The sequence below is a fragment of the Nematolebias whitei genome, chromosome 18 (assembly GCF_014905685.2).
Source record: "Nematolebias whitei isolate Nwh7 chromosome 18, NemWhi1, whole genome shotgun sequence".
NCBI lineage: Eukaryota > Metazoa > Chordata > Actinopteri > Cyprinodontiformes > Rivulidae > Nematolebias > Nematolebias whitei.
The window spans coordinates 14,173,160-14,187,780 of record NC_056515.1 but is presented as its reverse complement, the minus strand read 5'-3'; the positions used below and the strand labels follow the sequence as shown (position 1 = coordinate 14,187,780).

The window sequence follows — 14,621 nt, the reverse complement described above, 5'->3', positions numbered from 1 at the left end:
CTACAATAAAAAAAATGGATTTACAGAGACTCATAAATCATGAAAATAATCGAACTGTTAAAAGGACTATCATGGGAAGAGTACAAAACTGTCCCCAGCATTAGATAACCACTGGACCACAGTGAAGACCATCAACAAACAGCAGAGACTTTACTGAGAACTGGATGTTCCTTCAAATTAGACAAAAGGATGAGACAGAAACTAACATAATTTTTGTTGTACAAGTTGCACCCTTTTGCACAAATTAGCACGCCCTGCGACTTATACAGCGAAGCAACTAATATACGTTTTTTCCCCATATTTATAACCCAATTTTTGGCTGAGATCTGACGATTTCCCATGGGTAGACCACCTGTAGGGGGGGGGGGGGGGGTTTAAAGGGGTCAGGTGCAATGTGGGATGGGTGGTGGCTGAGGGCGGGGACCCTAGCGGTCTGATCCTCGGCTACAGAAGCTGGCTATTGGGATGTGGAATGTCACCTCTCTGGAGGGGAAGGAGCATGAGCTGGTGTGTGAAATTAAGAGGTTCCGGCTAGAAATGGTCGGACTCACCTCAACGCATGGCTCTGGAACCAGTTTCATTGAGGGGGTTAGACACTCTTCCAGTCTGGAGTTACCCCTGGTGAGAGGCGCCGAGCAGGAGTGGGCATACTTGTTGCCCCCCCATCTTGGTGCCTGTATGTTGGGGTTCAGCCCGGTGAACGAGAGAGTAGCCTCGCTCTGCCTACTTGTGGGGGGATGGGTTCTGACTGTTGTTTGTGCTTATGCACCAAACAGCAGCTCAGATTACCCACCCTTTTTGGAGTCCTTGGAGGGGGTACTGGAGAGTGTGCCTCCTGGGGACTCCCTTGTTCTACTGGGGGACTTCAACGCTCATGTAGGCAATGACAGTGAGACCGGGAGGGGTGTGGTTGGGAGGAACGGCCCCCCTGATCTGAACCTGAGTGGTGTTCTGTTATTGGACTTCTGTGCTCATCATGGATTGTTCATAAACACCATGTTCAAGCATAAGGGTGTCCATATGTGCTCTTGGCACCAGGACACCCTAAGCTGCAGTTTGATGATAGACTTTGTTGTCGTCTCATCTGATCTGCGGCCACATGTCTTGGACACTCGGGTGAAGAGAGGGGCAGAGCTGTTCACTGACCACTACCTGGTGGTGAGTTGGCTTCGATGGTGGGGGAGGATGCCGGTCAGACCTGGCAGACCCAAACGTATTGTGAGGGTCTGCTGGGAACGTCTGGCAGAGTCTCCCATGAGACAGAGCTTTAACTCCCACCTCCGGAAGAGCTTCGAACACGTTCCGGGGGAGGCGGGGGACATTGAGTCCGAGTGGACCATGTTCCGTGCCTCCATTGTCTAGGCGGCTTATCGGAGCTGTGGCCGCAAGGTTGTCGGTGCCTGTCGCGGTGGTAACCCTCGAACCCGGTGGTGGACACAGGCGGTGAGGGATGCTGTCAAGCTGAAGAAGGAGTCCTATAGAGCCTTTTTGGCCTGTGGGACCCCGGAAGCAGCTGATGGTTACAGGCAGTCCAAGCGGCATGCGGCTCGGGTGGTTGCTGAGGCAAAAAGTCAGGCATGGGAGGAGTTCGGAGATGCCATGGAGAATGACTTCCGTACGGCTTTGAGGCGATTCTGGTCCACCATCCGGTGTCTGGGGGGGGGGAAGCGGTACGCCACCAACACTATTTATAGTGGAGATGGTGTGCTGCTGACCTCAACTTGGGATGTCGTTAGTCGGTGGGCAGAATACTTAGAAGATCTTCTCAATCCCACTGGCACGTCTTCCACTGAGGAAGCAGAGCCTGGAAACTTTGGGTCTCTCTCTCTCTGGTGCTGAGGTCACCGATGTGGTTAGAAAGTTCCTCGGTGGCAGGGCCACGGGGGTTGATGAGATTCGCCCGGAGTTCCTTAAGGCTCTGGATGTTGTGGGGTTGTGTTGGCTTACAAGACTCTGCAATATTGCGTGGACATCGGGGGCAGTTCCCCTGGATTGGCAGACTGGGGTGGTGCTCCCCCTATTCAAAAAGGGGGACTGTAGAGTGTGTTCCAACTACAGGGGGATCACGCTCTTAAGCCTCCCTGGTAAGGTCTATTCGGGGGTTCTGGAGAGGAGGGTCCGTCAGATAGTCAAACCTCGGATTCAGGAGGAGCAGTGCGGTTTTCGTTTTGGTCGTGGAACACTGGACCAGCTCTACACCCTCAGCTGGGTCCTGGAGGGTGTGTGGGAGTTTGCCCAACCAGTCTACATGCGCTTTGGAGAAGGCGTTCGACCGCGCGGAGAGCCCTGTGGGGGGTACTCCAGGAGTATGAGGTACCAGGCCCTTTTATGGGCTGTTAGGTCTAGGCTTCTTCCCAGTGAAAGTTGGACTCCACCAAGGTTGCCCTTTGTCACAATTCTATTCATAACTTTTGTGAACAGAATTTCTAGGCACACCTAAGGTGTTGAGGGGATCCGTTTTGGTGGCCTTAGGATAGCTTATCTGTTTTTTGCAGATGATGTGGTCCTATTGGCTTCATCAGGTCGTGACCTACAGCTTTCAATGGAGCGGTTTGCAGCAGAGTGTGACACGGCCGAGATGAGAATCAGTTCCTCCAAATCCGAGGCCATGGTCTTGAGCCGGAAAAGGGTAGAGTTCCCACTCCGGGTCAGGGAGGAGGTCCTGCCCCAAGTGGAGGAGTTTGAGTATTTTGGGGTCTTGTTCACGAATGAGGGAAAAATGGAGCATGAGATCGATAGGCAGATAGGTGCAGCGTCCATAGTGAAGCGGGCGTTGTACCGGTCTGTCATGGTGAAGAGAGAGCTGAGTCAAAAGGCGAAGCTCTCAATTTACCAGTCGATCTACGTTCCTACCCTCATCTATGGTCATGAGCTTTGGGTTGTGACCGAAAGAATGAGATCACGGATGCAGGCGGCCGAAATGAGTTTTCTCCGCAGGGTGTCTGGGCTCTCCCTTAGAGATAGGGTGAGAAGCTCAGTCATCCGGGAGGAACTCAGAGTTAGGGGTGGACGATATGGCTCAAATATAATATCATGATATTTCAGAGCATGCTGGCGAAAACGATAAATTTCGTGATATAATTTAAAAAAAAAACAAAAAACAGAAATAGTTATATTATGTTATATTATTATGTTATTTAGTTACAAAATTAACTTAACATGTTGCTTTTCAGTATTATATAAAATAAAAAGGGATAATTTTATTTTATTTTATTTATTTATTTATTCATTTCATTTCATTTCCAATAAAAACACAAATACAATTTCAAAAAATTAAAGAAAAACAAATATAAAATGAAAGGAAGCAGAAGAAAATTTCTTATCATATCTGCTCCCTCATAAACAAAATCAATTCAAACCATCAATTTAAACATAAACCTTCATAAATAATACATCAAAATACATAACTCATCAAAATTTCATACTTAACAAAATAGATATTAATCAGTTATATATATTGTTCCAACAAAACAGTTTTTATCTTTTTCTTAAATATAAACATTGACTTCACCATTTTAGCATCATCTTCCAAACCATTCCACAGACTCATTCCCTGTATTGTAGTAGACCGACCCTTTAAACTGGTTCTATACTTGGGTTTAACAAAAATATCTATGCCCTTCAAATTATAACAACTCTTCCTTTTTACAAAATATGTTTGAATGTTTGATGGTAGCATGCAATTCTGAGCTTTAAACATGAATAAAAGAATATTATAATCCACCAAATCATAAAACTTAAGTATTTTCAATTGACAAAACAGAACATTAGAAGGGTGACAGTAACACTTTTTTGTTATAATTTTTACAGCTCTTTTTTGCAGAATAAAAATAGGCTTTGTTATGGTTTTACATGCTGTACCCCAAACAGTGACACAGTAAATTAAATGCGGGACTACAAGTGTATTATATAGCAAATATAAAGCATCATTGTTTAATAAGTCCCTTACTCTGTATAATACTGCATTTGACTTAGATATTTTAATTTTTACAAGATTTATATGCTGTTTCCATGACAGTTTATCGTCAATAATTACACCCAGAAACTTTACTTCATTCACTCTACATATCTCAGTACCATCAATTTTGAGAGAAAAATCCAAAGTTATCTTTTTTTTTTACTAAATATCATAAAATTAGTTTTATCAACATTTAATGATAACTTATTTAATTTAAACCAATCTTGTATTTTAACAATCTCTTTGTTTATCAATTCAAACATCTGTTCCATATTTTTACCCAAACAGAAAAACGTTGTATCGTCAGCAAATAAAACACATTTGAGGATGTCAGATACTTCAATTAAATCATTTACATATAAAATAAACAATTTAGGTCCAAGTACTGAACCTTGTGGTACTCCACATAAAGTTCTGCATAAATTAGATCTTACATCATCCATCTGAACAAACTGCTTTCTATCCCTCAAATAACTGCTTATCCACTGTAAAGCAAGACCTCTAACACCATACTGATTTAATTTATCAAGCAGAATGGTGTGATCAATAGTGTCAAATGCCTTTTTTAAATCCACGAATATACTTATACAATGTTGTTTTTTATCAATCGCTGTAATAATTTGTTCAATCAACTCCATAAGAGCTAAGGATGTTGAACAATTTGATCTAAAACCATATTGACTATTACTTAAAATATTATTTTTTTCAAGAAATGTATCTAATCTGGTCATAAACAATTTTTCGAGAATTTTAGAGAATTGTGGCAATAAGGATATAGGCCTATAATTACTAAATACACTTTTGTCACAATTTTTAAAAAGAGGAACTACTTTAGCTATTTTCATTCTGTCTGGGAATATACCTTTTGAGAATGACAGATTACAAATATACGTAAATGGTTCAATGACATGACTTATTATTTCCTTTACTACCACCATATCCATATCTTCACAATCCTTTGATCTTTTGTTAGCAATCTATTAACAACCTTCATTATTTCCTCCTCATCTGTTCTACCTAAAAACATACTGTTAACGCAACCATTACTTAAATAACTTACATTTTTTTCCACATTAGGAATCATAGCTGCAAGGCTAGACCCAACATTAACAAAATAATTATTAAATCCATTAACAATTTCATAATCTTCATGGATTTCCACATCATTCTCTACAAAATTTTGTGAAAGTCTCGTTCTCATTTTATGTGTTTTCAAAACATTATTTATTACTCTCCAAGTTGTACGCATATCACCACTACATTCATGTAGTGATTTACTATAGTATTCCCTCTTGTGTTTCCTTATGATCCCAACTAATTTGTTTTTGTACTTTTTATATTTTTCTTCAGCCTTTTGAGTTTTCGATTTCAAGAAACACGAATACAGATGATTCTTTTTTTTACAAGCATTTCTCAATCCTTTTGTCATCCATGGTTGATCCACTGTATCTTTCTGTACATCATTTTTTAGCATACAGTTTTTTTTGTACAAGACATCTAGAATCGTCATAAATTCATCATATGATTTGTTCACATCATCTACATATACATCATCCCATTTTTGTTTATCCAACTCATCTTTTAATTTGTTCAATGCTTTTTTTGAAGTGTTTATTATTTTGTTCTTTCTTATAATTGTTTTAACTATATCATCATCATTCTTATAAATAGTGAAAACTGGTAAATGATCACTGAGATCTGCCTTCAAAATACCACTCAGCACATCACCCTCTGTTACATTTGTAAAAATATTATCAATTATTGTAGCACTTTGATTTGTGATTCTTGTAGGATTTGATATTAATGGACAAAAATTTAAACTATACATTGAATTTATGAATGTACTTATGTTTTTTGAATCAGTGATGTTTCCCAAGTCAATATTGAAATATCCACATAAAAAAAACTTTTTTATTTCTTCTCTTTTCTAGCAACTCCAATATTTTATCAGTGAATAACTCAATATTTGAGGATGGAGATCGATATACACAGCTTATTATGATGTTCTTTCCATTATTTTTTATTATTTCTATTGTTATCATTTCCAACATATTTTCCACAATTATTGACATTTCGCTAATCAATTTGCATTTTATTTCATGGTTTATAAATATAGCCACACCTCCACCTCTTTTGTTTTTTCTGTTCATATGATGTAATTCATACCCTTCAATAAAAGCATTATTTATATTTCCTTCATTTAACCATGTCTCAGATAATGTTATTATTTTGAAAGTCTTATTTAATCCTTTTAAATAATCTGAAATGTTTGATATGTTTGCATTTAAACTTCTACAATTTAAATGCACAATAGAAAGATCTTCGTTAGTTGTGTTTATATCATTAAACTGATCATCATTATAATATATACTTTCATTTCTAAATGGAAAAACATTTCTGTCAATCTCATCTTCAACATTGAATTCTGATTCATCATACGTCATTGTAATTCAGTGTATTTACTCATCAGACTTTTTCTTATGAACTTTGTGTTCAATATATCTCATTATCTATGTTTATTTGTCATCTATCTTATCTGAGTTTGTCAAGATCCTTCATGTCTTTTATTATTTTTGCTTGTGATCCATCTTGAACTTTTATCCATAGTTTTCCATTTCTTGTCCATGTAGAAAATACTTTGTTTTGTTTTTTTTAATAACCGTGCTTCACGTGCCAGATTTCCATTTCTTTTTGTTAAATGTTCATTTATATACACTTTTGTTCCCTTGAGTTTTTTTTGCCTGCATTATTACCTTATTTCTTAATTTCCTGCTAATGAATTTCAAAACAATAACCGGTTTAGACTTATCAATTTTGCTGGGCAGGGTGTGACACAAAGAGATGTCTTCATGATGTATGTCGATCTTCTTATCTTGCAAAAAGGAGATCACCTGCTCTTCTAATGTTAGTTGCTCCTGTGGAGATGAATCTTCAGTAGTTTCCTTCCCAGAAGTAGTGCTTGCATATGTACGTTTTATCTCTAATCCAGTTATAAGAAGATTGTCTCGTCTTGAAATCTGTTCCAAGTCATCTAATTTTTCTTCAAGTTCCATTATTTTTTTATCCTTGAGATTTATTTGTAGTTTTAATTGTTTCACTTCCTCAAACAACCCAATCAGAAGTTTCTGCTGGGATGTTAAATTTGCGAGTTCAGCACTCATGAAGCTCAAGGATTTTTTTATCTCCTCAATATCGTCTGAGCTTGGTTCCAGGAAATCATGTTTTTTTACTTTGGATTTGGCCATAATTTACTCACTTCCACCTGCCCGATGGCAGCGGTCCGACAATTTGTTAGGCCAGAGCCGCCCTCCACCACCACAGACCAGCAGACGCCCTCCGCCACCACAGACCAGCAGACGCCGGAAATAGTTATATTATGTTATATTATTATGTTATTTAGTTACAAAATTAACGTAACATGTTGCTTTTCAGTATTATATAAAATAAAAAGGGATAATTTTAATGAAATTACTTTATTTAGTAAAGTATTCAGTCTCTAAGTATAAAAAATAAAAATGATCCTTCTGTTATTTAGACTTAAACAGTTTGCACAAAATATAGATTAATAAATCCACCACAAACACTAAAGTGCATGTGAAGTTTACCAAAATAACCAAATAAAATGCAAGCTTAAGATCTGTTGAGCATAAATGTAACGTACAACAAAATATATGTTGTCTTTAAATGAGCTATAACTTCCAGAACTTGTAACAAGGTGATCAGCTGACCCTGAAGCTTGTGGTGTTTCAGCTTCCTCTGTTCCTGCAGGAATGATTCATTTCTCTGATGCTCTGTCTCTGATCACCTGACTCTGTTCTTGCTCCATGGACTGTGGAACTCAAGAGACAGTTGAGCTGCTCGTGTTTGTACCGACAGTTTAGAGCGGGGGAGACGCAGCCTGCACCGGCAGCCCAGAGCGGGGTGGGGAGAGAAAAAAAGATGAGTGGCAGCTTAGATCGGGGAGAAGGGAGAGACAGTTGAACTGTCTGTACTCGCAGTTTAGAGCTGGATGGAGAGACAGCTGAGCAGCAGATCATTTGTTTTTAGCTTATTAGCTAGCTAGTATTGCACACAGCTAACTGGCATTACACCAGTACCGACAGGTGGAGGGGGGTGCGCAATTCGGTGTGGTCGTTTGGCGCACTCGGTTCTGTTAACGGGGCGGGGCGCCTTGATGTATTACGTCATGAAATTAGCATATCGTGATATCATTTATTTGCCGGGGCAAGCTTTTTTTTACTGGTATTATCGTGAACGATATGATATGGCCCAGCCCTACTCAGAGTAGAGTTGCTGTTTCTCCACATTGAGAGGAGTCAGTTGAGGTGGCTCGGGCATCTGGTTAGGATGCCTCCTGGACGCATCACTGGTGAGGTGTTCCGGGCACGTCCCATCGGGAGGAGACACAGAGGAAGACCCAGGACATGCTGAAGGGAATGTTTCTTGGCTGGCCTGGAAACGCCTTGGGATTCCCCTGGAGGAGCTGGCCCAAGTGGCTGGGGAGAGGGAAGTCTGAGCCTCCCTACTTAGGCTGCTACCCCAGCGACCCGACCCCAGATAAGTGGAAGAGAATGGATAGATGGATGTATGACATGGAAAATATTGAACACTACCATTTTCAACCAATAGAGTTGACCAATATGGCAAGCATAGTGTCTCATTAATAGGTAAAAGTAACTATTAATGAGACACTTGGCTTGCCATACATGCCTTCATATCGCTCCGGAACTCCTGGAGCAAACATCAAATCAGCTGCATTTTGCCACGTCGCCCAGGTGAAATGCAGCTGATTTGACCATTAAAGTGCATTTATTAAAGAAAAGTTCAACTAAGACGCACCTTTACTATAATTTCGAGCAAACAAATAATTGTTTTTAAGTGTTAATTTTGTTAAATTCTTGTTAAAGTCCTCCCGTGCATGCTCCTGCGACTGCCATTTGGCAGCCAATCAATTTTTGACACAACATCGGCCCACATTTCTAGGTTATCAGCGGTGACGCATAACAAATACGAGACGTCAGCGGTGACACATAATAGATGCGACTTATACAGCGAAGCTACGTATTTATGTCTCCACTACCCACCAGAGTCTTAACTGAAGTTAGTAGGAGAGATCATATCTCTCCAGTTTTAGTTTCTCTCCATTGGCTCCCTGTCAAATCCAGAATAGAATTCAAAATCTTACTTCTAACCTACAAATCTTTCAACAACCTGGCTCCATCTTATATTACAGATCTTATTGTTCCATATTTTCCTAACAGAGCACTTCGCTCTCAGACTGCAGGTTTACTTGTGGTTCCTAGAATTTACAAAAACAGAATGGGAGGCAGAACTTTCAGTTATCAGGCTCCTCTCTTGTGGAACCAACTTCCAATCTCTGTCCGTGAGGCTGACACATTATCCAGTTTTAAAACTAGGCTTAAGACTTTCCTTTTTGCTAAATCCTATAGTTGGGGTCGGCTTGGGTTTCCTGAGCTGTCCCTTAGTTATGCAGCTATAGGCTTAGACTGCTGGATGACAAACTGACCACAATTTTCACTCTGCTACTGTCTTTACTTACTCTGCTCAACCTGTTTTGTATTTGTAATTATTTTTTCTATCCTTAACATGTGTTTTTTTGTCTTTCAGATACATCTGGACCTATATCTGGACCTACCATTCTATGTTCATCTGTCTCTCCTTCCTGTCCTCTCAACCAGCCGGTCAAAGCAGATGGCCGCTTGTCCTGAGCCTGGTTCTGCTGGAGGTTTCTTCCTGTTAAAAGGGAGTTTTTCCTTTCCACTGTTGCCACTGTGCTTGCTCAGGATGGGAGACTGCAACAAAGCCAAGATTCAACTTGTCTGCAGGATTCCTTAGATAGAGAACTTTACTAATTGGCTTTTATGTATGTGAATGTTCCTGTAAAGTGCCCTGAGACAACTTTAGCTATGTTTACATGCGCAGAATTCTTTGACCGGATTGAAATGTGTTCTGTTTGAATAATTCAAATGTATTGTTTACATGGGCACAATCTGTTCATGATGAGCGTTTACATGCAGCGGGCTTTGTTCTGAACAGCAGTACTGACATGCGCAGAGTGGTAAACTCTCCTTAAAAAAACCACCGAAGAAGAAGTTCTACTTCCGGGTGAACGTAAACAAACCTGAGCACCCAAAATGGACCCGCGACAGGTTTTAATGATGGTGGAGACGTTATTGCACTCCCTGACTGAGCTACAGGTAATAGAAATCATTTTGAGCTCTTTAAAAGTTTCTAGTAGAAATGTTGTGTCGCTCACCGACCAGTTTTACTTCCCTGACATGCTAATATTATTAGCGTTAGCCAGGCGGAAATGGCAAAGTCGCACATGCGCAGTCAGGTCAGTTTTTCACCATCAGATAAAAACGAACAGATCAAGCGTTTACATGCGCACCGATCGGGTTTCGGATCGGCGTAAACCACCCGTTTCGTTCTGATCACAAATTATAACGGATCACGCCGAATACACAAAAAATAACCCGAACGGAGCGTTTACATGACACACTTTTATTCCGACCGGCCATTTGATCTGGTTACTTATGTCCATGTAAACATACCATTTGTTGTGATTTGGTGCTATATAAATAAACTGAATTGAATTGAACTTTATTAGACATATTTGGACGTATGCGACTTATACGGCAGCAAGTACGGTAGTCAAAGATGCTGCAGTGAGGCCTGCAGCAACTCTGAAGGAGCTGCAGGAGTTTCTGACAAGTTCTAGTTGTGTTCTACACGTGACAACAATCTTCTGTGTTCGCCATTTGTGCAGCATGTGGGGTAGAGAAGCCTTTTTTTCCACAAATAAATAAATAACACATCCAGACTCATATAAAAGTCTGGAGACGTGTTCCGGTTTGATGAACTCAAGTTGAGCTTTATGGCTACGGTTGCTAAAATGCCTACACCTCAATCTGATGGGAACTCTTTGGGGTGATCTGATGAAAACTGTCACAGGGTTTCCTCTACATGCTTTTTATCGTGGTGCACCGCCACAGTAAAATACAGGCCTCCACACCTTCAGAATAAAGGTTTATATAGAATTGAAATAAATTTAAATATCATGAAACGTTAAAATTTACTTTATTCTGAAGCGCCAACACTGCCGGCTCCTGCCTGTGAATCTGCTGCGGTGCACCGCTCTGTGAAACTAGAGACGAGTCGACAGTCAAAAGCAGAGGGAAAGAAAAGGTGAAAAAAGGAACCAAGGAAGGAATGCATTTTTAGTTCAAGCCTGTGATACAGTTACCTGCAAACTAGTGGCTTTTTGGCAAAATTTGCCCATTTCATACTAAAATATGTAATTTATGTGAATTGTCCAGATTCAAAGAGGGTTTTTATTCTGTGGGTGGGGGTGGGGGCCAGAGGCACAGTGGAGGGCATCATTTCCCTTTAAGAAACAGCTTCCTCCTCGGTCATTTAGCTTAGCAGGTGCTCATCTCTTCGTGGAGTTTTGTTGTTGAGGCGGGGGAAGGAGGGGGAGACACCTCCGTGTTGCGCGTTAGCTTACAGCAACGTTAGTGACGTCAGCTGTTGACCGACGTGTGTGTGTGTGTTAGGAAGTGTGTGAGAAACAGCACGCGTAGCGCGTCTGTGTCGTGAGCGGTGAGATTTTGCCTTAAGATTTGAAAAGTCCAGCTGATGGAGTTACAGGGAACACACCTTGAAGGAGAAATATCATGTTGGGAGAATGAAGCCAAGTGACACCAGTTTTCTGGAAAGTAAAATAGTTAAAATCAGTGATGGGGAAGTGGAGAGAAAAACAACAGGAGAAGAGAGATGGATGTTACTCCAAGTGGATTGTGAAGGAGAATAAAAGTTACGAAGTGTAGAAATTGTGGCATAAAGGTAGGAAGGAATCAGTAAATTATTTTTGTTTTAATCATTACATGCAGGTCAACAAAACTGACTAAAATGATTTAGTTTAGTTTTTTTGTCTGTTGCTTGGCTCAGTGTAGTTTGTGTTGTGAGGGCTGCATGATGTCAGGTCATTTTCTGTTATGAGCCAATCACTAAATCAGAAAACAGTAAAAAGCCCTCAATTCACTGCTGGTGGTTATTAAAATGTTTATCGGGTAAAGTTAATATTAAACATGCAGTTCAGTGTCACAATTGCTTATCAAGATGGAATGCTGTTACAAATAAAACAAAAACAAAACAAAAAAAATCAAGTGCACTGCTTAAGTCATTGTGATAAACTGTGTAACATTAAAATCTTAGCCATAGGAGTGAGTTTAAAAACAGGACGATGAATATATGGACTAGTTGAATGAGGTGTCTCTAAAATATCCTGATGCATGATCAATAATTTCAATTATTTTTTAATCCATCCAGAGGACCTTTTGTTAGATGTCTCTAACACAGTGGTCCCCAAACTACGGCCCGCGGGCCAGATCCGGCCCCCGACCATATTTGGTCCGGCCCCCTGAACAATACCAGAGAGCATTTTTTAGAATTTTTTTCATATATGTGTATTTGTATTTGATAATAAAGTTGGACTTTTGCAATAAAATGTTTCTTAGTTATGAACTATTTTCATTATTAAGTAATATAATACTATAATACATAAGTTAATAACTATTTCATACACGCATATAACGTAACATTCTGTTCCACCCTTCTGTGGTCTGTGCCCCTATCTGGCAACCCTCAGAAAAAAATTCTAAACCCTCCCCTCGCAAAGAGAGAACGGAATAATGGCGAAAAGATTAGGTAAGAGAAAAATTGATTCAGAATGCAGTGCATTTAACCTGCAGTGGACAAACGATTATTTTTTTGTTCAATGCAAAGAAAAGGCTGTCTGTCTCATCTGTCAAGAGGCGGTGGCAGTATTCAAAGAATATAATCTGCGGCGACACTATGAATCCCGCCACAAAGACACGTATGCTAGCTTGCAAGGCCAAATGCGAGCAGACAAACTCTCAAAGCTAAAAAGTGGACTGTTAGCTCAGCAGAATACATTTGTACACCAAGCTCAGCTGAACCAGTCATCTGTTCGAGCCAGCTTTCGGGTTGCTCAACTGATAGCAAGCAGCGGTAAACCTTTCACTGATGGAGAGTTTGTCAAGAAATGCATGAACGCTGTCGCGGAGGAGGTGTGTCCTGAGAAGAAAGATGTCTTTAATGCCGTGAGTCTATCAGCGAGTACAATCACCAGACGGATTGAAGAAATCGGGGGTAATGTATATGCCCAGCTGCAGCAGAAGACGAAAGAATTTGAATTTTTTTCATTAGCACTGGATGAGAGCACGGACGTGCAGGACACCGCGCAACTGCTCATTTTTGTTCGTGGAGTTAGTACAAACTTTGAGATCTGCGAGGAGCTGGCAGCCCTCCAAAGTCTCAAAGGGACTACGACGGGGGAGGATATTTTCGGCAAAGTGTACCAAACCATGGAAGAGTTGGACCTGGACTGGTCAAAGCTGGCCAGCATCACAACTGACGGGGCTCCTAATATGGTGGGCATGTCTCGGGGTCTAATAGGACGCATGAACCGGGAGATAGAAGAACGAGGTCTCACCGCCCCGCTACAAGTTCACTGCCTAATTCACCAGCAAGCACTGTGCTGCAAAGTGTTGGCTTGGGATTCTGTCATGAAGGTTGTGGTGTCATGCATAAACTTCATCAGAGCAAAGGGACTTAAACACAGGCAGTTCCAAGAATTCCTGTCTGAACTGGAATCTGCGCACGGCGATGTGCTGTACTACACAGAGGTCCGATGGTTGAGCCGGGGCAGAGTTTTGAAGCGTTTTTACGAGCTGCTACCTCAAATTAACGCATTTCTTCATTCACAAAACAAAACGGTGCCAGAGTTGATCGACCCAGAATGGAAATGGCACCTCGCATTTTTAACAGACATGACAGAAATGCTGAACAGCTTTAACTTGCAGCTACAAGGCCAGGGGAAACTCATTTGCGAAATGTATTCCCACATAAAAGCATTTGAGGTGAAACTAGAGCTGCTTTTGGGACACGTGAAAAAGCACAGCTTCATCCATCTCCCTGCTACACAAAACCTCTCTGCAGAGAACCCAGCGGTCCCGTTTCCAGCTGAAAAGTGTGTGGAAGCACTGGAAATGCTGAAGGCGGAGTTCGGTGCGCGATTCCGTGAACTACATGTTTATGCAAAAGAAATCAGTCTTTTCCAGAACCCCTTTGTTGCCGACATTGACGAAGCCCAGCCTTCTTATCAGTTTGAGTTGGCCGAGTTACAGAACTGTGATGTTCTGAAAGACGCGTTCAAGCCCAGCGGTCTCATTGACTTCTATGCCGCCCTCCCAAACGACACGTACCCTAACATCAGAAAACACGCAAGGAAGATGTCCACACTTTTTGGCAGCACATATATTTGCGAGCAAACCTTTTCACGCATGAAACTGCTGAAAACTCCAATGAGATCAAGATTGACAGATGAACACCTGCATCAGTGTTTGAGACTGGCAGTGACTAGAATGGAACCTGAGATTCAACTTCTCACCAGCCAGATACAGGCCCACAGTTCACACTGATGAACATACAAAGGTAAACTCACTTTTCTGACTTGAATGAGTCATTCTGACTATAAAAAATATAATCATAATAACCCTCTCTGTCAATACCCCAGAGAGGGTTATTTGGTTATTGTTTATTTCATAAATAATGTTAT

At 40.8% G+C, this 14,621-nt stretch overlaps 1 protein-coding gene across 1 annotated transcript in view; it reads right to left on the bottom strand.

Annotated features, from left to right (window-relative positions):
- ddx56 (DEAD (Asp-Glu-Ala-Asp) box helicase 56) overlaps positions 1-14,621 on the bottom strand; it is a 62,214-nt gene that overhangs the window by 32,141 nt on the left and 15,452 nt on the right. The window lies entirely within an intron of this gene.